Source organism: Gekko japonicus, unplaced genomic scaffold (assembly GCF_001447785.1).
Source record: "Gekko japonicus isolate JY-2015 unplaced genomic scaffold, Gekko_japonicus_V1.1 scaffold943, whole genome shotgun sequence".
NCBI lineage: Eukaryota > Metazoa > Chordata > Lepidosauria > Squamata > Gekkonidae > Gekko > Gekko japonicus.
This window is the reverse complement of record NW_015176000.1, coordinates 479984-504695: the sequence shown is the minus strand read 5'-3', so window position 1 is coordinate 504695 and position 24712 is coordinate 479984. Positions and strand designations below refer to the sequence as shown.

General features: G+C 45.8%; 1 protein-coding gene across 2 annotated transcripts in view; it reads left to right on the top strand.

Annotated features, from left to right (window-relative positions):
* The window catches only part of LOC107123229 (calcium-dependent secretion activator 2), a 656096-nt gene that overhangs the window by 163021 nt on the left and 468363 nt on the right, over positions 1-24712 (top strand). The window lies entirely within an intron of this gene.

Below are 24712 nucleotides of genomic sequence, written 5' to 3'. Positions count from 1 at the left end.
CTCTGAGGCTGAGATCATGTTAACAGATGATAGACACAGTAATAGGACAGCTTTAGCCTATGTAAGCCATTTAGCCAATAGCCTTTCAGTATTCTAATTAACTGGTCCATTGTTTGTTTTCATGGGATACCTGAAGCTTCCTTACTTAATATGGCTGGTCAAAGGATAGGTTGATCCCAGAAAAATCTCTCAAACTGAAATACAGAAAGAAATGTTAATTTTCCGTGCCTTGTTTTTTGAAGACACTATTTGGCATTGGCAGTTTGGTCATGTGAGCTACTCCTTGGATAATTTTGCTTTTTGCAAAAAGCAAGCAGAGGAATGAAGCTTCATGATAACAGCAGAAGAAAGGTTTCATCTTGGTGGAAACTGGCCTTCAGCCTTTCCCTGATGTTTGGCCTGCCCCACTCCCAAGCGTCAGGTACTTCTGACTGTTATACAAATGTAACATTTATTTGGGGGAAGTGGACCATGTCAGAAGTATATTATCCAGCTTTGTTTGAAGAGACACTGCCTTCAGAGAAGATGATTGGAGAGTTGGTGGTACCAGAGGGACAACCTAAGGATGCTTGTAGCACAGACACCACCTTCAGCATACCGCCAGATACTGAGACATGGATTGCCTTTGTCATGAGGGGAGGCTGCACTTTTAAAGATAAGATAAAGGTAGCTGCAGGAAAAGGGGCTTCCAGTGTTATCATCTATGATAATCTGTCTCCGGGCAGAGATATTCTTGTTTTGTCTCGCAAAGATGCAGGTGATATTGTTGCCCTTATGATGAGCAGCCTGAAAGGGAAACAAATACTACGCCTGATTGAGAAGGGTATTCGGGTAACTGCAGTCATAGAAGTGGGAACCGTGCAGTGCCTCTGGAAGATCTATTTGTGTGCCTACTGCCTCATTTTGACATTTGTAGCCTACTTCTTATTATGCTGTTCTCCAGGACTGATGATGGCAAGACACGAGGAAAGGCGAGCTTGTGCGGCAAAAACTGAACTCTGTCAAGCTCTTCACTCACTTGAGGTGCGCAGGTTAAAAAAGGGTGAAATTGAACTAGCGGAAGAGATTTGTGTTGTGTGCTTAGAGACATACAAGCAGAGAGAAGTGGTTCGGATTTTAACTTGCAGACATATTTTCCACAAAAGATGTATTGACCGCTGGTTGTTAAAGCGTGGGATTTGTCCAATTTGCAGCTGTGACATTCTCCGAAAGAACTGAGAAAGAAGGTACACCATATCTCTTTGAGACATCTGGCATCCTTTTACTTCCAGGGCCATGTCAAAAGTTCTCTACTTAAAAATGGCGAAGAACTAATTTTTGTGGCAGACTGGTAATTTGTTGTAGTGCTACTTTTTTGCCCTGTATGATCATTAAAGGACTGTATGATCAGATTTGATACCATTAATTTCAAAGAAAGTTGCAATTGGTGTTTAGCTTTTGGGTTGGGGGGTTGTAATCAGTCTATGAATGAATCTTTCCAATTCTGGCAACGTTTTATATAAATAGCAAAATATATTTTCTCTAGAAACTCAACTCTGCAAGCTTTGGGTAAGAAATCCATAAGATTCATTTGTTTTTTGTCACCTGAATAGATTTTCACAGAAGAGTCTCGTGAGAGGGAATTATTTTGAAATATAAGGAATGTATGATAGCCCTTTTTGTTTTTACTTTGGTGATATTCACTGACCATTTTTAGTGCCGGTGTTCCTGATAAATTTGTTTTGTACCATTTCTGTACCATTGATACACAAATAATGTTGGAAAATGTGTATAATTTTGTGCCAGCATGTTCTTCGTGCCAGTTCCCATAAAATGCAGACTTACCATCCTGATTTTCACAAAGGGGACGATCACGTCAAACTGTGGGAAATCAGAAATTCAGTAGCATCTCTTGATAATGGTGATATTACTTCATTAGCAAAAAGACAAATACATTGAAACACAGTCCTGTGTAACCGCCTGTGACAGACAACTGTTGCTGATGATTGTGAATTATCTGATTTTTTTTCTTTACTGTAAAACATACTGGTCCCAGTCCAGCATCAGTGGTGTAGAGCCATGCAGTTGGAGCTAATATAAAAGGGTGACTGAATTTTCCATTTGCCTGACCTGGGAAGCACAGAGAAAGTACAGTGGTGAACAAATTGTGCAGAAACTCAATTTGTTTACAATCAGCTACTGGTACGATCAGGTACTGGCTTCAATTCAAGTTTCTGGGTGTCACTTACAAAGCCATTAATTGTCTTGGGCCCAAATACTTGCAAGCCTCCTCTCCTGCAGTGTTCTGATAATTAAAAGGTGAGTGCAGAAAGGGCCTAAGTTTGGTTAAAGGCAGGTGCCGGAACTCTCAAGAGGGAAATGAAGTTTTCAACCTGTATACTGAAAATGTATGAACCTTTAAACATTTTAAAAAGAGTTTTGTTGAAGAAGTTCCAGAACTCCATTCCAGTGTGTTTCCTCAGGGAAAAACCCCCTAGTTAAATGCACTCTTGGTCAGACCCAGAACCTGGCCATTCAAAAGCCAAGGCAGGTACAAGAGGACATCCAGCTTCTAAATTGGAATAGTCAGGAAAAGTACAACCTTATCTAACAAAGTCTGTAGTATTTCCAAGTTTGGTTGAATATCCAGCCAGCAGTAACTCTTACCTGGATTGAAGTTTAGTTTGTTCCAGTCCCTCACTGACTAGAAAACTCAATGTAGAGTTCAGCTGAGTGAGAAAGAGCGAACAGTAGATCTGGATGTCATCTGTATATTGATGGCACATCATCTGAAATATCCTGAAGAATTTTTTTACCAGGCAAATTTTAGAGATCCCCTGCAGAGTGGAAAGTCTTTACGTTATACTGTGCACATGTGAAGCCTCTCAGTTCCTCTGTATTGCCACTACATGTGCATGTGAGCTCAGCAAGAATTAAGGACAATTCTGATTTCACAGTCACTGTAACTCTGTTCCAGATTCCAGAGGTGCACATTACAGGCTGTGCAGTGGCCTTGTGTGGTTTGTTGGGCTCATATGTGCCATGCTTGAAGTATGTCCTTTATTTGAAAAGGTAAACATAACGCCTGTGCTTTGCAGAAAACTTGAATCCTTTGTAGTTTGATCCAGAGGTGACTGAGGACAGGTGACATCATATGTTTCTTTAAATCAGGTACACTTATAAGGAGAAATCCCTTGTTAGAATCACCCTTCCGCTCACATGTTGAGAGTTATTCCAAACAATATAGTGGTACTTTAAAAGATGTGCGAATGGGAGTATTTGAGCAATTGATTAAAACCACTTAATTAAATGCTTTTTTTTCTGCTTGGTTGATTAAATTAATAATTTAAGTAGTGGTGTTGGTTTACCTTGATTTCACATCTAGTAAATTACAAAGATAAGTTCTTCCTGCTAAATAGGCCTACCAACTTGAAAGCTTAAATGGAAGAATAAATAAATGCAGTCCCCTGTTAAAGTATTGGTAGCATTGTTGATCTCAGTATATGAGAGGGGACTCTGGCCACTTTTTCTAAAGAGCATGGACTATGTCATCACAAAAATGTTAAGTAAGACTGTATAAATGAGTAGACTCTAGTCTGGAATGTTCTACTCTCTTTTTTGTTAGAACTCTTCTGGCTGCTGGTTTGTGTCTGAATTTACAAAACAAGGATGCATTCCTAGGATATCATATTGGTTAAAGCATGACTAATCTGTGTTACGTGATCCAAGTAAGAACTCTTGCTGGAGAACAATCTTGCTGGATCATCTTGGTGGACTGTGGTTTGCCTTCTGTCTTTCTCTGGTATAAAAGAGTCCAGTATGTTGAATATGTAATCAGCCTAGTTTAATAAACCCAATATTTCCATTCTGAATGAGAGTCAGCCAAAGACAAATCAATAGGAGATATGGCACTTGGCAGGGGAATCTCTTCATCCTCTATTTTCTCTTAATCCTATCCAGAATTTATGATAAATGGCAATGGGAAAAACCTTCCCTGCTTCCCATTAATTGTACGTAGCAGGAAAGAAGTCCAGTCGCTTCTCAAGAAAAGGCAGCACCCCATTCTTGAGAGCTGACAGTAAAACCTGTGCATAGCCATAATAATGGGCTGATCCAAATCCCTAAGGACTTCTTTCCTTCTTTTGATGGCAGGAACACTGTAAATTTGACTAAGTAGCAAGTATTCTGCCACTTAAACTGCTGGAGAAGAAAATCCCATTCCTAGCCTTATAAAGGGTGAAGAAGTATAGTATAATGGTTCTATTTAGGAGGTCTTCTATAAGGGATAAACTTTTCCTACATTGGGTTTGTTGCCTTAGACAACAATTCTTCAATCTCAGCCACATTGCATGATTTTGTTTTATTAAGAATTTTTTTCTGTTAGATTGAATTAACTTCATTGATTGTTTCATTGCCTTAGATAGGTTTTGTTTGCTTGTGTTGTTTTTCCAGTTCTTCAGTCCCAATCCTGCTGTGTAATTTTGTTGTGTTAGGAATTCTTGTTTTATCATACATTTTGCTCCGTGGTTGACTGAATAGTGTTTCTTATAGCTGTAATCCACCCAGCCCCATTCTATTGTTCTATTTTACTAGGAATCTTTGTTGTTATATTGAAATGTTTTTATCATACTTTGTAATTTGCTTGCTGGTTGAGTTAATAGTTTCTATTAATATTTGTAATCTATCTTGAGTTCCAGTGAGAAGGGCAGACTAATAATAACAACAGCAACTACTGGGGGCCCATGAGACTTGTGGGGGAAATCCCATCTCTATGTCCACTCACCTGCCAAACCCAGAGGGGCCCCAGGCTCTACCTGGGCTGCGCCAACAATGGGCCCAGCGCAGAGTCCCAGGTTGCAGGGCTGCTGCTACCAGGTCCTGCATGGCTACCAGGCTCTCCAGCAACCACCACCTGGCCTGGTGCATCCCCAGGCTCTCCCTGGGCTGTGCTGCTGCTGCTGGGCCCAGTAAAGCTCCTGGGTTGTACCACCACCACCAGCATGGCTCCTAGGCTGTGTGACCACCCCCCAGCCCAGAGCAGAGCCCTGGGCTGTGCCACTGCTGGACCCAGCACAGTTCCTGGGTTGTGTGGCCAGATGGCAGTGTACTGATGGCAGCAGGAGCAGCAGGAAATTGTGTATCTTGGGATTTGGAGGGTGAGGATGCATCACCACCATCCTCCAAGTCATTGCTGTCACTTCCTTTCCAAGCAGAGTTTCATGCTGCAGCTTAGGCGGTAGTGTCGAATACTCTTGAACTCTTGAGTGGCAGTTGAAACTGAGAGCCCCACGGACGTGTACGGAGCAAAGGATGTGGGCACCAAGATCGCCGATGATGTGCTGGGGGCATCTTCTGCTTGCGGAGAGGCTGTGTTTGTTGCCTACGGCCATTTGGCATAAAGGAAAGTGATGGCATCCTCTCACGGCCACGAGTGCGACCCCTTCCACTCCCTCTCATGGCACTGACCTGACCAAGCAAGCACTCAACCCAACTACAGCCCAGGAGAGTTGATCAAGTAGGTTTCGGCATGTTGCCAGAGAGGGAAACAGGCAGCCAGGGAAATAGGCAGACAAGCACAGATCATTGGCCTCCCAGAGGAGAAGCAGGTCAGTTGGGGGGAGGTTTCTAACTAGGTGTGGAGAGCTGGGCAGTAAAGTCACCCCAAGTCACTCCCTGAGACTGGAACAAGACTCCCCAAGACAGGGTGGGTGCATGGAGGCAGGCTGACAAAGACGGATCACCCCCAAGGAGAAGCAGGTCAGTGGAGGGGGGTTTGGAATGGAGAGCTACGCGTAAAGGGAAGTCAACCCAGTTACCCTGGTCTGGATCAAGTCCCCCAAGGCAGGGTGGGTGGAGGAAGAAAAGAGGCAAGCTGACAAAGACACATCACCCCCAAGGAGAAGCAGCCTGGGGGGGGGGGGTTCTAATGGAGAGCAGTGGGCAGTAAATTGAAGACAAACACAAATCACCCCAGAATGAAAAGCAGCCCAGTGTGTATGTCTGTGCGTGGGGGGATAAAATGGCAGAGAGCTAAAATGAAACTCCCTCCAAAAGCAGCCTGGGGGAAATTCCCAAAGAGCTATCCCTTGTCTTACTGCAACCCAAAGTGGGGAGTGGTAAAAAGGGGGGGGGGGAGGAAGGGAAACCACCAAGGAAGCAGACAGCAGGATGATCCCCCTAAACAAATATGCTGTGTGAAATGAGAGGAATTCAATGCCAATTTTTCCACACTTTGCAGCAAACAAACAAAAAACTCTGAATCGCAACATAGAGGAATCCAGGGCAAAGCAAAGCCCCCTGGCCCCTGACTAAGCTAGCTAAGCAATCCTTCACCCAAATCCAGCAGCAAAGCTGTTTAGTTTTTCACAAGTACATCCTCTTTGTCCAAAACAACAATACCAACAAAGGAAACATGTATTTGTCCTACACTTATAGAGATCTGAGTCCCATTGCAATGAATGGGAACTCTGTTATTGGCAGACAGCAGTGCCTTTCAAGCTATTGGTTGTGTAGCATTTTCGCACCAGAGTTTCTGGGTGGGTTTCATTTTCTGAGCCACCCCAAGCTGCACCCAAAAGCTCAGATATTTCTTTGGAGACCACATGCATGACAAATGTTGCCTTCCATGCCCCAATCTGGCCAGAATTTGGCATGAATTTTGGCTTGTCATACAGTTTATACTCATTCCTAGTGCTAAAATAACAAGCTGCAGCAGTTTGTTCTGCTCTGTCCGGCATTGGCTATATTCACAAGTTTGTAGCAAATGAAGCAATTTTTATTTTTAAGTTGCATAAACATGCTAAATAGAATTTTTAATGTTACTAAGTCATATATTATGCATGTTTATGTTGCTAAAGCAGTAAGATAAGTTTATTTTAATAAGAGAAATAAATGCATATATTTCAGCTTTCCTTAGCTTCCCCTTCTCCCCACTCAGCTTCTGATTTTCAAGAAATTTTAGCTCTGTTTGGAGTTTGCACTTTGTTGTGAGAAAAATGTGGCTTGCACGTGTCTGTGAATGCGTTTTTACCCGTGCCACCCACCCTTTCCCTGGTTCGTGTGTCCCCTGAGTGTTGCCTCCTTACCAAAGGCAGAGGTGTAAGCTTGGAAACTGCTAAGCGCTGGCAGAGACACTCAAAGGTCTCTTCTTAAAATAAGACTTATCTTTATTACAAGAAAAACATTCAAAGATTTACCAACACAGTACACTCCTATTTCCTAAATGCTGATAGTGAAAACACAGACAATAAACATACAAGCAAAGTCCCATCCCACCCAAAGCATGCAGAAAATGAAAGGCCTTCCGGGCTGACCCCAAAAGTCTCAGGAGAGTAAAACCTTTCCTGATCCTTCAAGAGCCAGCGAAGGTCTGTTGAGACTGACCAGCATTTATACCAAATGATCAAAGAGGTCCCTCAATAATTAAATTACAGTTGTAAATGAACATTTTGAAGTTTTAAAGGAGATTGCTTCCTTGCATCTCACACAACAAAAGTTACATCTTACAGGATCAGTACAGTGTCATTGTTTTTTCCCCCTGGTGTTCCCAAAAGTGTTCTTTGATGTTATCTCTGAGATGGAAGTGGGTGAATTCCTGTATCTCAGGAGTTAGTTTGCCTTCCGGATTGAAGTCTGTCACTGCCCAAATGTCCTTTCCTGTTAGACACATTTTATTGCTTAGGAAATTGTGGGTCTCACACTTGTGGAAATTTACATTGATTCAGATCCTGGGAATGGAATGTGTGAACTTTTGCGTGCGTGACCAAGAAAGAGATTTGCCTGGAACAAAGGGTTTGCCAAGAATCATGGGGTTTTGGTTCAGTGAAGCAGGCCAAGCCTGTTTGCTGTTTTGCTAGCAAAGACAGAGACAGATACATGGATTTTATAAACTATTTGGTTCATTTTTAAACCCAAACCTTCTATATTTCTAAAATTTCTTACCACACACTTGTGAGAGGCTTGTATTCAAATCCATAAGTCATTTCTTATTGACATGTAGAGAGAAATGTGTAATGAATACATTAGTAACCTGTTTCACATTTTACCAGTTTTCACGTTATTAGTGACATGTACAGAGACGGGGATGGTTTCAGCATCTTTCTGAAGCTTCCCTTGAAATACTGAAAATATTCATTAGTGCTGATTGCAGCCACCAGAACTATAATTCAGGTACTTATGACTGTATGACGTGCATATACTGTAATCCTATCCTGTTGTGATCTGAAACCAAGTACCGTATTTTTCGGACCATAAGACGCACCTGACCATAAGACGCACCTAGTTTTTAGAGGAGGAAAACGGGAAAAAATATTCTGAACCCTGGGGCTGTCATTCCAGTTCCTGAAAGGGTTAAAGGGCTCAAGGCCAAACAAGATGTCCCAGGCAGCCTACAAGGAAAAAAATCAGAGTCTCCCATCAAAGCTTCCAAATGTTTCAAGGGCTGTGTTAGAGAGAAGCCCAGACCCCCCCAGCACTGTGCTTCAGAACAGACCAGCTGCTTCCTATGAACCCCTGGGGCAAAAGAGGTAGCATGAATCCCAACATCTAGACCCACAAGCAAACAGTGATTTCCTGCCCCTAGTTCCAAAGGAGAGAAATTCGCAGCTTTCCAGGAAGAAGGCACAAGTCATTCAATGCACTCAAAAGATAGAGAAGTTTGCTTTTAGGCTGTTCAAAGAGCAGCAAACAAATCTCCAGAGACAAGGCAGAGAGCCACAGATCCTCAGCACACCCATCTGTTAAAAAGGAGCTTGAACTTACATTTTAAACGACACGTTCTCAGGTCCATTAAGCACATAAAAAACGAAAGTAAACCAAGCTCCAAGAGGACCCAACCAAATCACACAGAAATTAAGGGAAGAGCAGACTGTTCCATTGGGATGGGGGGAGAAGGCTGAACGGGGCTGTTCAGCCTTCTTCCCCCCCTCCCAATGGAACAGTCTGCTCTTCCCTTAATTTCTGTGTGATTTGGTTGGGTCCTCTTGGAGCTTGGTTTACTTTCGTTTTTTAAGTGCTTAATGGACCTGAGAACGTGCTGTTTAAAATGTAAGTTCAAGCCTTCCCATGGGCTCCGTGGGCTTGGGGGGGGAGAGAAGGCAGTATTCACACCATAAGACGCACACACTTCCCCCCCACTTTTTTTGGGGGGGGGAAGTGCGTCTTATGGTCCGAAAAATACGGTAGTTTAACAATATAGTATTTTGTATCTCCAGACTTCTCATAAAAGGACTCTAATCCTAAACCAAAGTTTTCAGTAAAGCTCCAGGATTTTCATATTAATTTATGCATCTTCTTGAGAATTCAATCCTAGTCAGAAAGCAGTACATATATTTGAATACTGAGCAAGTCAGATTGTATGTAGATAAGGTAGTGCTAACTGTTGAGTTGTCCATGATGTCACAATTTTCCCTTGAGTGAAGTAGTTCATTGTTGAGTAATTTACTCAGCAATGAACTACTTCACTCAAGGGGAAAAGGTCACAGTTTCTTTCTGGTCCTGGCTGCAGAAAAGTCTCCAGTATCTCCAGGTAGATCCTCTGAGGCCTGTTTCTCCACAATTTTTAGATTTTCTTTTTTCCCCCCTTTAAAAAAAAAATCCATCTGTTCATGGTTCTGGCATATTAACATTTTTTTTTGTTCTGAATTTTTTACTCTGTGGCTGCTTAGATGAGGCCAAAATGATTTTGCCTGGGTCTACCATTCAGAGACAAGGGGTAACATCTTTTTGTTTCCTGCATCTTGGTATCTGTCTCCTGCTCAGTATGCATAGCTCACAAGTCAACGCCTTCTGGATAGCCAATCTCAAGATATCATTCCAAGTAAGAAATGCGACAGTATGGGAGATTGCAGAAACTGGGATGTTTGGCAAAGCTTCTCCTTTGAAGAGAGTTTCTGGAGTTGTGGTACCTCCAGCGGGACCGCACCAAAATGCCTGCAGCTCGTTAACCGATTTTGTTAAGCCAGTTGACTCTGTCAGTTGGATTGCTCTCATCATGAGGGGACAGTGTTCCTTTGCGAAAAAAATAACCGTGGCTGCAGAAAAGGGAGCAGCTGGAGTAATAATTTATAATTCTCCTGGCACAGGCAATAACATATTTCCAATGTTTAACTTTGGGGCAGAAGATATTGTAGCAGTTATGATCGGTAACCTGAAAGGCATGGACCTGTTGCATTTGATTCAGAATGGCATCCAGATAGGTGTAACAGTTGAAGTAGGAAAGCACCATTACCCAGGACTGAATCGTTACATATGTTCCATTCTTGTTTTTTTGGCATTTATTGTGGTATATTGCACCTATCACTGCATTGGGAAGCTGAGAAGAGCAAGGGATCCAGTTGAGAGATGCCAGGGAGTAGTTGATATCGAAACAACCATTAACCAGCTTGAGCTTCGGACACTGAAGGAGGATGACAAGGAGGTTGGATTGAATAACGAGAGCTGTGCAGTATGTTTGGAAACATTCAAGCCTAAAGAGGTGGCACGTGTTCTACGTTGCAGGCACCTTTTTCACAGAGCCTGTGTTGACCCATGGCTTTTAAAGAACCAGACATGCCCTGTGTGCAAATGGAACATGCTTGGAGCAGCAGAAAGTGTTAGAAATGAAGCAGAGGCTTTGGGTACTCAAGAATCAAATGAAGCTCCTTCCAGTGCTCACTTTCCTAATGAAGGTGCCAGCTGTGAATCTCATGGAGAAATACCAAGCAGTGCAAGAGCCCAGTCTGGAGAATAGCTTTCCCATGCCTTGCTTTAATAAAGGTCAGACTCCTGTGTTTGAAATAAAATCCCACTCTGGTCTCTCCACAGATATGAATGAATTTTTGTTTTTGTGGGAGTAGATACCTGTGAGCTTTACACATTTCTCTCCAGTTTGGTGTAGTGGTTAAGTGTGCGGACTCTAATCTGGGAGAACCGGGTTTGATTCCCCACTCCTCCACTTGCACCTGCTGATGTGACCTTGGGTCAGTCACAAGCTCTGGCACAGCTGTCCTTGAAAAAGAGCAGTTTGTGTCAGTTCTCTCAGGCCCACCCACCTCACAGGGTGTCTGTTGTGGGGAGGGGAAGGGAAAAGAGTTTGTAAGCCGCTCTGAGACTCCAAGTGAAGGGCGGGGTATAAATCCAATCTCCTTCTTCTTCTTCCTTAGTCTGATGAGTGAATTTAACTACTTTAGGGTTGTGTTAATACTCTCACACACAATGAATTCATGAGATTTGAATTTAGATCTCCATTTCTGAAGTTGACACCTCCAGCCCAGATAGCTTTGTCCTGAAAAAGAATTGTATCACAGCAGTGACTGACTTAGAGCTAAAATTGTTCAAGAATAAGGCTTTTCTCCATTTTAGGTCTTTTGGAATTAATGGTCTACAACAGCAGGTAGCAAACAGCAAAAGTAATATCCATGGGGCATGAGACCCGAGAGCAAGATAGGGAACTTTCCCTAACAGGATTTCACATGCTGAATTCCTAACCTGGATGGTTGCCAGGGGTAGAAAGTTGCTGAGCAGGAAATGTATGAAGTATCTCTGCTGTAGCAGAGATGGTACCCTCAGGCACCTCTGGCTTTATGACTTCCATTACAACATATTCTCATCCCAAAAGTTACATTTAGCACTCTGGGCCAGTAGTTAAATTGTAACATACCTTCCTTCTAATTTTGTTGTATTAACCATCAACTGAGCCATCAATGAGATATAGCTTGTATGCTTTGCATAGCTGGCTATGTTTAATGGAACCACTTTGCAAGAGCCACTTACCAGCAGTTTGGTCTTTTTAATCTTGTGTGCTGATAAGGAAATGTTAAACTTTTAAAATTTTGCATCTAGACAGGGTTTTTTAGATGTATGCCCATCTTTTCTTTTACAAAGGAAAAATCTGTGATTGTCATCTGTCTGCATCTGGATTCTTAATATACCTAAAAATCCACAAAGTGGATCCACAAAAAATCTACAATGTATAAGCAGAAGAGATTTTCCAACAGATATGGCAGAACCCTTAGGTTTTCAGAAAAATCTCACAACAGAAAGTGAAGAGGGTTTTTTAAAAAATCCCAGAAACTTAAGTGTACCAGGAAAAAATTCTAAGCTACCATTTTGAGGGTTGCCTAGGAACCCTGCAAAGACTGCTATAGTCAGGTATAACTGAAACTTGGAGACAGAGCAAGAGGGGCAAGAGGCAGCAGATTGTGTAGGTGAGCATGGGAAAGCAGAACAAAAGTAGAGGCTGCAAGTGAACAGTGAGGGAAAGAGATGAGGAAGCAGAGAATGAAGGCCATGATAAAGGCAGGAAGATGCAATCAAAACTGAGGAGAAAGGTGGCTGTAAAGAAAAGGAGTAGGGGAAAGGTGAGAGGAAGAGGACAGGCAGGCCACCAGGAGGAGGCAAGAAATAAACAGGAGGAGGAAGTAGAAACTAGCAGAGGTGAGTGGAATTTCCTGTGCCCCACAAGTTTCTTGCACTGTCTCCACTTTTATTATTTTAAACTAACATTCTCAAAGTTCTGGTAATGCCTTTGAACAAATAGGGCTAAGTTGAATATTCTGACTTTCCCATTTTTCAAGTAAAAAATAATACTGAGAGTAGAGGCATGTTCCCCAATCACCTTAATGGTGAGAAATTGATCAGTTTTGATCTTTTTCTGTTGTAATTGTTTTGGTAAAAGAGAGAGAGAGAGAGAGCTCTAAAAAAAAGGTACAACAGGGTGTAACAGGTGAAAAAAATGTACCATAAAACTATCTTGGACTGACTGACTGACAAATGATACGTATATTCAAATAATGTATACAATAGAAATTAACAAATGTAAACTGTTATTATTTAACAGTGTTTTAAATAGTATAATGTGCATAAAAGAAGCACGTAATGATGAATGAACAATTTAAAAGTGATTCAAACAAAATTCACCCAAAATTGAGGGCATAGTTCCAAGCAAAGCTGTGTAGAAGACTTCATAATGGTATGCTAGCAGTTCCATTTTGTCTGTTCTTCAGATACAGATGATTACTTTTTAAAAACAAGTACCGAGCAATGAATTTCAAGCTTATTCTCATACCAAAAGACAATCCTACTTTTCAGCACCTGTATTTTGTACGCTTTTGTATTCGCTGCCATTGTTTTGGTGACCCTGCTAGTTATTTGTTCCTTCCTTCATTAATTCAGCACATTGAAATTTTACTTTATTTACATCATTTTAAAATTTCTATTCAGCTGTTCACAAAGCAGTTCACGGCATCCAACAAGAACTGCCCTCAGTTTATTAAAGCAGATACAGTGGAGTGAGCCTTAGTGAATGAGGGAATCACACAGTGAACAGGTGACATCACAATGCTATTTAGCCAGTCAAAGGCTGTGGTCACACACACTTTCAATCCACTTTTAGTGCACTTTCCAACTGGATTTTACTGTGTGACCTGGCAATATCTAGTTGTAAAGTGCACTGAAAGTGGATTGAAAGTGGACTATTTAGTGTGTGTGACCACAGACAGACTTTGCTATGAAACAGCTTCATAGAAGACAGGAAGACCAACTGGGAGAGAGGGGGCAATGCAAATAAATGATTTTACAAATGCTACCCTAAAGCTGAGGAACTTGAAGGGGTCCCATCCCTTTTGTGCCAACAGAAAAGCTTGTTAGATCCAGAGCAATGACAGTATGTTGAGTAAAAATTCAGAGCTTTTCAGCCATGAGCCTTAGAAGTTTATGAATTTGCTCCATCCCTCCAATGTATATTGGAGAATTAGTGTCTCTTCAAAGTAAAAAGTTTCAAAATGATGTGTGTTCTATATACACTGATATCAGATTCTAATTGCTGTAAAATTATCTTTTCGCATAATTATGTTTGTATTGTCAAACGGGGCTGCAACAAGATTAGATAAAAAGAGAGTTGCTAGGGAAATACCAGTAGAAATATGTTGGGACATGCTATACCCCAGTAGATTTAGACTCAAAGGTTTTATTTGTACAGTCCTTTAAATAATAAAGAAATTGTAGTGTTTCCCCATGTTTGATTAACAGAATTCTTTCAGCATCCTGTATGTAGTCTCAGTGGCTATATTTTGTAAAAACTACTTTTTCAGCAATATAAACATTTTCCCTAGCAAGGAGGGAAATGTTAGTTAGCTCTTCTGTTGAATAGCCTGGTACTGGAGCCCAGAGTCCAGTGATTATTTCATCTCTCCTTAATAGTAACCACAAAATAATGACAAAGTGGGCTACAGTCTCTATCAGCCCTGTACCTCAAGCACCACAATCAATCATTTGAAATAGTTTGCACATTTCTTAAGATCAAATGTTAAAGGTGAACAAGGTCTGTGTGCCACAGCATACCTATTCTGTGTGCAAATTACTGTATTTGCATGATGATGTGGGCCAAATTTTGCAATGGTGTTGGTTTTTATCAGTTGCTTAAGGGAAACAACAGTATTGCAGCAGACACACTAATGAGCCACAATGTATTACTAAGCCAAGAGTGAGAATTAGCTTCTTAAAAGGAGATGACAGGCTTGCAAATCTAATTTCTGTCTCAGTAAATAATGCTGAAATAAATTCAGGCCAGTAGTTTTCACACTGGCCTTTACTTGTGGCTGCAAGGGCACCCTCAGAATACGCACTATAGACCTACCAGTATTTGTTTTCTTTGTAGATGGACACTTCTCTATGTGAGAAGATACTGCTGCTCTGTATGGGATAAAGGGAAGGGTTTATAAGCTGTGCATTCACTTTGGTCCAAACTAGACAATATGGCATCCCTGAGTCCTCCACAGGGACATTTTAGAGTTTTTTTTTAGCTTTTCAAGGTACCTCAGGGGTACCAGCCTGCTGGGGACAGTGTGGGGGAATAAGGGGCTCCTGTCTTACCCCCTCTGCCATTTTCAAGAGCTGAGACTCCTGAAAATAGTGTGGTAGGGAGACAGGAGCCCCTCACCCCCCCATCTGCAGTCCTCAGCAGCAAGAGTGGCCCCCCACATTATTTTTAAAAGTTGAAAAACTCTAAAATAGTGCCGTGTCTCCATGGTTGACTTGGGGATGTGGTATTTGGCTTGTAAAAAGGTAAAGGTAAAGGTTCCCTTGCTTGAAAGCCAGTCGAATCCGACTCTAGGGTTGCGGTGCTCATCTCCGTTTCAAAGCCGAAGAGCCAGCGCTGTCCAAAGACATTTCCGTGGTCATGTGGCCAGCATGACTAAACACCAAGGCACACGGAACGCTGTTACCTTCCCACTGAAGTGGTACCTATTTATCTACTTGCAATTTCTTGCTTTCGAACTGCTAGGTTGGCAGGAGCTGGAACTAGAGACGGGAGCTCACTCCGTCATGCGGCACACTCGGGTCTCGAACTCCTGAACTACCGACCTTCCACAGCCTGCAGTTCAGCGTCTTAACCACTTGAGTCACCGCAGCTTGTACTGAGGATCTAAGTTTGCCTAAGATGTTGATGTTCCTTGGGCCCAAGAGGGTAGTGCAAACAAGGCTTCCCTGTCAAAGATGCACTGACATCTCCCAGTGGATACAAGTTACCGAAGCAGTTGCATTCTGCTTTGCTCCTCTTTACTTAACACAATAGATATTTTCGGTCAGTCCTAATGAGTTGCAGATTCTTACCTCTTTTTGGTATGCCACATGTACATGTCTAAATGGGCAAGTCTAGAATCCCTAGTGTAGCAGCAGTTGAAGGATCACAGTCTCGAGGAGAACTTAAAGGAACTAAGCTTTGTGTGATGACTTCCCTCTTGAGCTGATCAGTAGGACGAACACAGCTGTACGATTGCTGAGTGGTCACCTCCTTTTTGTAAAAATAGAATTCTTGTAGCTACTGCCAGATACCTTGGATGAGAGTCGTCTGACCAGTTATTTCCATTGGGTCCAGCAGTTCAAATGTCAAGGCTGTTGTAGATTTAACAGTGAACTGCTGACATTTGAAATGTACATCTGTGGCATCTTTAGAAAAATATCCTCAGCAATCCATGTCTATCTGGTTGAGTCTGGGTATTGGGCCGTAGCCACACACCAGTCCATTTCCCCCCCTGGTGGGACAGGAAGATGATACGTCTGGTAAGAATTTCTTCCTCCCTGCTCTGCTACTAGCATATCTGCATATGTAAGGAACAGCACAGGCATTGCATTCTGCTTCAGAGGGACAGCTGGGAGTGTACTCTTCTGTGAATTCAGGCAAATCATGAGAGGGAGGGCAGAAAGGATTGAGTCAGTGCCTGGCTCTCATGGCCCTTTCTTACATGCACAGGGTAATGCTGAGAACCACTTTGGTGGCAGGAAGGAATTTTTTTCTCCAGGGCACATTGGCCCAGCATTTTTTGCCTTCCTCTGGACATAGAGCAAGGGTCACAGGGAGTGGGGGGGGAGTAGTAGTGAATTTCCTGCATTGTGCAGGGGGTTGGACTAGATGCCCCTGAGTCCCCTTCCAGCTCTATGTTTCTAAGATTTTTGTGCTTGAGATCTGGCCAGGAAGGCTTTAGGTAGCAATGAAAAAAGGCCATTCGTAATTGGAGCAAAACAGCCCAGGAAAAGGGCACTGCTCTCCTACTGTCACCATGCCTCCCTGATCTGATGGAGGGTGAAAGAGGTGGCTCAGGGAAGGGAGGTGCTAACCTATTGCTTCTCGCTGGCTACTCTGTGCATTGGCTGGCAGGGCAAAGCTGGGTACCTCCATGCTGCTCCTCATGAGCCATGCTATGGGGGGGTGGGTGGATCAGTTGGCACTCCAGAGAAGTGGCTCACCAGAATTTCCCCCAGTTTACCCCTGCTTTCTCTTTCACAAGATGAAACAATGTATTGCAGACTGAAGGGTACAGACTGCCATGTTCCATCTACAATCGTGGAGCAATGTTGCTCTGGTACGTTTGCTTCTAAAAGCCCCTCTTTCTTTGCTGGAGTATTGGTGCCACCATCTAGGATGGTCCTACAGTAGGGTTGCCAAGTCTTTTAAACGTACCGGTGGGGGAGGCTCCGTCCTGTCCGGGAGCTGGCTCGGTGTGTGTGCGCGCGCAAAGCGCACACGCGCCGCCGCGACGTCACCAGAAGTGACGTCAGACGTTGCTGACGTTGGGGGCATGGCCGAGCTCGTCGGGGGGGAAACATATGGTTCCCCCCCCGATGAGCTCAGCCACGCCCCCAACGTCCGTGGCTGTGTCACCGCTGGTGACGCAGCTTTGGGGGCGGGGTGCCCCCCGGGCCCGGATTCCGCCAGGGCGGAAATCGGGGCTCCGAAGCGGGGGAATCCCCGCCCCCCGGGCACATTTGGCAACCCTATCCTACAGACATGAAAGCTGCCTTGTGGCATAGCAGATATTAAATACAATTTAAAGTGTACATCTTTTAAGTTACATTAATGATTGCAATGTGCTGTTTACCTGAGCTTTATCCCAATGAGCTTTCACTTTTAAGACTGCAAAATGGTGCATGAAGGCTTGAGGGAATGAACAATTTTAAAGGCGCTTTTTTTCTGAATAAGAGTAGTGCTTTGGACTAATGTCCTCTCATAGGGTTGCTAGTCTCCAGGTGGGGCCTGGGTATCTCCCGTTTTTACAACTGATCTCCAGCTGACAAAGATCAGCTCCCCTGAAGAAAATGGCTGCTTTGAAGGGTGCACTCTATGGCATTGTACCATGCTGAGGCCCCTCCCCACACCCCGCCCTCACCTGGATCCACCCCCAAAGTCTCCAGGTATCTTCCCCAAAGATTATGCCTATGCTGCCCACCCATCCTCTCCCTTCCCCAGCCCTTGGGGGGGGGCTCGAGAAGCCCCAGCACCTCGCCACCGAGTCTGCTCGTGCTGCGGAGACTCACGGCTCAGCCGGGTGCAGGGTACCCCTCCTGGCCTGGTGCCGTGTTTGCCATGCCGAGCGGCATTGCCCAGCCTCCCTCTTTCCTGCGGCTCCTCCTCTGCCCCAGCTGGTGGCTGGCAGCCCGTGGGATCTTAAAGCACCAGGCGCCTGGCCTCGGGGGAGCACACACCCACCGGCTTCCTCAGGAGCAAGCCTGCCTCGCCGCCAGCCTCTGTGCGCCCTAGCTTGTGCTCCCTGCGGTCTGCAGGCTGAAAAGAACAGAACGGGCATGTTAAATTTGTTTTTCTTTGCTTAAAGGGGGGGTTTCTTTAAGGGGAGTCTTGGCCTCCAACGGCTAGTAAAGGGTTAAGAACAGTTGTGATTCCCAGACTGGATGCAAAAGGGGAAGGGCAAACTCTGTTCTTCTTTAGTTGGGACCCAGTTTTCCTTTAGGAATAGCTGCAGGACTGAAGCTGCTGGGAAGGGTGAAAATCTGCGGGGCGTGGAGGGGTGGGGGAGATGGGGGGGAGAACTTCCCAGAGGCTGAGCAGCCCTGCAAGGGGGTCTCTCTGGGTCCCACATGCAAGGGGGGTCAGGCTGGCCCTTTCTCTGCTCCCAAGGAGGGTTGCCGGCTCTGGATCTGGCCCCTTAAACTGGGGATGGATTTGTAGCAAGGATCAGGAGGGGACCGGGTTTTCCACTGGGCCTGGAAGAGATTCCCTTCCTTGATCTCTGCAGGTGAAACCTTGGCTAGACGGGAAGAAGAAAATAGAGGCCTCCTGTGGTGACCCCCCCCCCCATCTACCAGCCTGAGAAGAGAGGAAGGTGCCTTTCACCTCTGTCTCCCCTTAGCTGAGCTCCCTCAGGGGCCTCCAAGAGAATCCCACACAGAGCCCCGGGGGAAAGGTGGGATTGCCTTCTCTGCTCTCGAGTGTACAAAATACAGAGATCATTCATTTGGCTGGGGGTGTTGCATGATCCCCCCACTTCCAGTATCGTATCTTCCTCCAGTCTCTGAGCATGAACAGAGTGCCTTGCATTGATTTACAGAAACATGAGATGTGTTGGGCACATGGATGGGGAGGGAGGCGTTTCTGTAATAAGGGAGAGGCTGTAACTCAGTGACAGATCTGATCCCTCGCATAAAGGAGATCCCTGGTTCTCTCCTTGGTATCTCCTCCCATACCTGCACTCCATAGGGGACAGACTGTGAAGACAACTTCTAAGTTGAGGAATTGAAGACACACCACCTTAGCTCAATTTCTACCTGGAGTTAGGCAAAGTGAGAATGCTACGTTACACCTCTTGAAATTGTTCTCTTGCCTCCCTGTTAGTTTCCAGGTTCAGTTTGAGGGGCTGGTTATCACCAGGAAACCCACAGTCCTGCAGGGCAGCCAGTCTCATTACTCTGTATGTGTGCAGGTGGCTTCCAGAGGGTCTATCAAGGCCAGTCTGGTTCTGCTGTGTGAGACTGGAGTGGACATGCAGATCAGAGGCCTTTTAAAATTTCCCTTTATCCTGTGTGCAGCCCAGAAAGAACACTGGCAAGAAATGTACACTCTATACAAGTTCATGCTCTTAATTTTGCTGTTACTTAAAATGGTGTGGTACAGTTTCAAAGGGACAACTAACTGGGATGTATAAAAGGAATGATAGGATTGCCCATTGGAAACAATGGGAGAGGCTTGAAGGCCCATTGAAGATAATGGGAGCCAGGAATGGGAGCCCGGAATGCCAATTGACTTGCATGCGCTCCACTGAAATACATTGCAGCACAAAAAAAGTTCCTAAGAAAATGTGGAATGGTTTTTCCATTAAGGTCTTTTCCATTAAGGTCTTTGGGTTTTTCCATTAAGGTCTTAGGCTACTCTGGGACTGGAATGACAGCCCCCAGAGTGGAATTATGGTCCCTAGGCATAGAATCTGTGTTCTGGGACTGGAATGACAGTGGAATGATGATCCCTAGCAATAGAATCTGTGCTATTGGACTAGAACGACAGGTCACAAAGTGGAATGACAGGACAGTCCTTGGGAATAGGCTCAGTGCTCTGGGATTGGAATGACAGCTTGCAAAGTGGAATGACTCTGAACTCTGTACATTGCTCAGAAATTGAGTGCACAGCAACTGTTTGGTACTCTGGCTCAGAGACTTCAGCCAGATGAAGGTAGCTGTGATGCCATAATTTAGTAAATTTCAGTACAAAGTCACCCTTATGAATAAGGCAGAAATAAAACTCCTGTTAATGAATGCCCAGGAAAACTTTTAAAATGTCCCCCTACAGGCTTTTCTGTGTTGCCCTCCTTACTTTTGACTTTGTGACCATTTGTTTGTTTTATGCACATGGTATGTATATTTGCAGAACTTAAAGTGACTGTTCTAAAAGTGAATTTAAATACAGGACACAGCAGGAGACCACTGAGATACCACTATAACCACTGGCCAACTCCCACCTTTTTCAGGGTTTAGCCCAGCCCAGGGGCATTGCTAGGGGGAATCCCAAGGGTTCCCAGCCCCCCCTAAATTTCTGAGGAGCCCCTTCCTAAACATGGCTCCGCCTCCATAGATAGTTACAATGGCTTGTGATGTCACTGGCTCCTCCCTGTGATGTCACTGGGCCTCAGTTCATTTAAGGACCTAACATAGCAAATGCCTCTGGCTCAGCTTCAGCCCCCCCCCCCCCCAGGGAAATTGGAAAGTCTGTGCCCTTGCTTCCTGGCTTTCTCATATATAATTAAAAGATAACCCCCCCAGGCAGCAAGAGCAGGGAGGGAGAAAGAGGAAGGGCTACTGGGCCTTGCCTGGTTGCAAGCACTTTTCATTTTAAACTTCAAAGGGCTTCCCGTTAATGGCCCTTTAAAGGGCTGGTATAGCTCAGACCAGTGAGGGAGGTTCCCTTCTCCGTACCTACTCCTGTCTACCTGACAGGATTCCTAATTTTTATACTATCAGGATTGGTAATAACAGAATTGGGGATACTGATACTTTCCAGGGTTGGTGAGGCTGGAACAGTACTGGATATTATCAGCCAGAGCCAATCCCTGAGATATCAGGCATTTTATCAGGTTTGTAATATCCAACTGTCTCCACTGAAAAGTATCTTTAAAAAACGTACCTCCTTATTTTCCACCTTTGATAAGTATTGAAGGAAATTCCTATAATGTGACATGTTATCAAAATATCCTAAGATTTTTTTTACTGTGATTGTTGCTCTATATGTTTAAGTAATTATTTGATATTGTAGTCCATTGACTGAGGTTGGCATCTGCCATTCTGCCAAAAGTATTCCATGCACGGGTAGTTGGACTGCTCTGGGCTTCAAAGGAGCACATGTCAGGATTAAGAACCCTCCTCCGTCATTGGTGTTGTGCAATGCCAGGTCCATTAACAACAAAGCCAAAGTCTTGCGAGACTTCGTGCAGGAACAGCAAGTAGACCTGGCATGCGTGACCGAGACCTGGGTGAAAGAGGGTGAGACAGTTGCACTCACCCAACTCACCCCTCCGGGGTTCTCGGTCCTTCACCAATCACGGACTAGTGGGCGGGGGGAGGAGTGGCGCTTTTCATTTGGGAGGCTTACTCCTTCAGGGTGCTCCCGCAGGTAGAGATCGCGGGCATAGTGTGTGTCGGCGCGATGCTGGAGGCTGAGGAGAGTTTGGCCATTTGGTTGGTGTACCGACCACCTAACGCACTGGCAAATAGCCTGCCATCCCTGCTGAAGGCCGTATCAGGCTGGGCGCTGGAGCACCCGAGGCTGCTTGTCTTGGGGGACTTCAACGTCCATGCTGAGGACGCGGCCTCCAGCCGGGCTATGGATCTGGTGTTGTCCATGGCGGCACTGGGACTCTCTCAGTTCGTTTCGGCTCCCACGCATCGGGCCGGTCACACGCTCGATTTGATCTTTGCGGCAGGAGTGACGGTGGACCGGATCACTGCTTCGGCAGTGCCATGGTCGGATCACCATGCCCTGAAGGCCCGTCTGAATGTCCCACCCTGACCCTGTTTAGGTGGCGAGCTGATTTTGGCTCGCCCGCGGAACCAAATGGACCCTATGCGGCTCCAAACGGCTCTGCGGGATCCGAGACCCCCTGGACGCTCATTGGATGAGCTGGTGGAGGATTGGAATAGCCGACTCTCCTCAGCCATCCACGAGATCGCTCCCAGGCACCCTCTCCGCACTCTTGTTAGGCAAGCGCCCTGGTATACCCAGGAGTTGCGCTCGCTGAAGCGGGAACTGAGACGGCTAGAGAGACGGTGGCGCCGTGCTCATGACGAAGTGTCCAGAACATCCTACAGGACGCTTATGAATTCCTATGTGATGGCGGTCAGGGCTGCAAAGAGGGATTTCTATGCGGCCTCGATTGCGTCTGCTAGCTCACGCCCGGCCCAATTATTTAGTGTGATTCGGTCTCTGACATCCTTGCCCCAGGGCAGACAAAATATTAGGGAATTGGACATTGGCTGTGAGGCTTTCGCGAGCTTTTTCGCAGACAAAGTCTTGGCACTCCGTCGTGCCCCCCCCGCCACACTTGATATAGTTAGGGAACTTGAGGCCCCTTGTACGTCTTTGGAGACGGGTTTAGTATGTTTTGACCCACTCAGCCTGGAGGAAGTGGACAGGTTGTTCATGGCTGTGCGCCCAACCACATGCAACCTTGATCCGTGCCCCTCTTGGCTGGTTAAAGCTGGCCGTGAGGGGTTTCGAGGAGCTCTATGGGAGATTGTGAACAAGTCCCTCGCCGAGGGGCGGTTCCCGGGAGCACTCAAGGAACCGATGGTCCGCCCTCTTTTGAAATAACCATCGTTGGACCCGGCCGAATTGGCCAACTATAGGCCGGTGTCCAATTTGCCTTTTTTAGGCAAACTTATTGAGAGGGCGGTGGCAGCACAGCTACAGGGCTACCTGGATGAGGCTTCCATCCTCGATCCCTTCCAGTCCGGCTTTCGCCCGGGTCACGGGACGGAGACGGTACTGGTCGCACTGACTGACGACCTCCGTAGGCATCTGGATCAGGACGGCGTGGCGGCACTGGTGCTGTTGGACCTGTCGGCGGCGTTCGACACGGTCGACCACCAGTTGCTGGCCCGCCGCCTTGCCGATGTGGGGATTCAGGGGCTGGCCCTTCAATGGCTTACCTCTTTTCTCCAAGGTCGGGGACAGAGGGTGGCGGTGGGGGGGCAGCGGTCCCGGAGGTGCTCCCTTGAATGTGGAGTGCCTCAGGGCGCGGTGCTGTCCCCGATGTTGTATGTTGTTTAACATCTACATGCGCCCCCTTGCCCAGATTGCCCGGAGGTGTGGGCTGGGGTGTTATCAGTATGCCGATGACACCCAGCTCTATCTGATGTTGGACGGTCAGTCGGACTCTGGTCCCGTTGACCTTTTGCGGGCATTGCAAGCCGTGGCTGGGTGGCTCAGACTGAGTTGGTTGAAACTAAACCCGGCAAGGACGGAGGTCCTGGGCCTGGGTCGAATCGGCCGGGAGTTGGGACACCCTCTCCTGACCTTCGGCGGGACACCATTGGTGCCTACGTGGGAAGTTAGGAGTTTGGGTGTGCTCCTGGACTCCTCTTTAACGATGGAGGCCCAGGTAGCAGCCACCGCCAGGTCAGCCTTTTACCATCTGCGGCTGGCTAGGCAGTTGGTTCCCTATCTCGGCCGAGAAGACCTGGCCACTGTGATCCATGCGACGGTCACCTCGAGGCTGGACTACTGTAACGCTCTCTACTTGGGGCTGCCTTTGTCGCAAATCTGGAAGCTGCAGCTAGTGCAGAATGCTGCAGCGAGGCTGTTGATGGGTCTCTCCAGGCGAGACCACATCTGGCCGGTGCTGCATGCACTGCACTGGCTGCCTATAGCATACCGAATTCGCTTCAAAGTGCTGGTGCTTACCCTTAAAGCCCTGAATGGCCAGGGTCCGGCCTACCTAAGGGACCGCCTCTCCCCGTACATTCCCCCAAGAGCACTGCGATCGGGGGATTTCCATCGCCTGGATGTTCCAGGCCCCCGGGAAGTGAAGTTGGCCCAAACCAGGGCTAGGGCGTTTTTGGTGGCGGCTCCCACCTGGTGGAATGAGCTCCTGGAGGAGATCCAGGCCCTGCGGGACCTAGCACAGTTCCGCAGGGCCTGCAAGACGGAGCTCTTCCGCCAGGCCTTTGAGGGGGAGCCGCCGCCGCCACTATGCCACCAATGATATTCCAACCATCTACCCCATATGTAGGGGTAGATGCCGCCCAATAGAGCTGGGGGAACATTCTTCCTGGCACTTCCGCTGTGAAGAACTTGGCCGCCAGTGTGGGACGTCGCCTATCATGGATTTTATGTAATTTATCTGAGCACCAAATTTTATGTTAAGATACAGTGTTTTATTATGTGTTGTTTGTATGTATATTTTTAACTTTGGCATGGCCGTCTGTGAGCCGCCCCGAGCTCAATATTGGATGGGGCGGGATATAAATCTAAAAAATAAATAAAATAAAATAAATCAAAGAGAACTACACCTGGAGCTGGGGCTTAGTTTTTTTTTTTTATGCCTGTTCCCATTTCTATATATGAGCCACTTAAAGTGACTAAAGCTGCAATCTTAAACACACTGTAGACTCAGTGGGATTAACCTCTGAGTATACATGCTTCCTGCCAACCTAGCAGTTCGAAAGCAAGAAATTGCAAGTAGATAGGTACCACTTCGGTGGGAACGTAACAGCGTTCCGTGCGCCTTGGTGTTTAGTCATGCCGGCCACATGGCCACAGAAATGTCTTCGGACAGCGCCGACTCTTCAGCTTTGAGACGGAGATGAGCACCGCAACCCTAGAGTCAGATTCGACTGGCTTTCGAACAAGGGAACCTTTACCTTTATACATGCTAAAGAGATTGTACTGTTATTCACTTTCAGTAAAGCTGCTTTTGCTTTTGCAACTTCTATCACAGCACTGGCTGTTTAACAGTTGGAATAATAAACCTGAAAC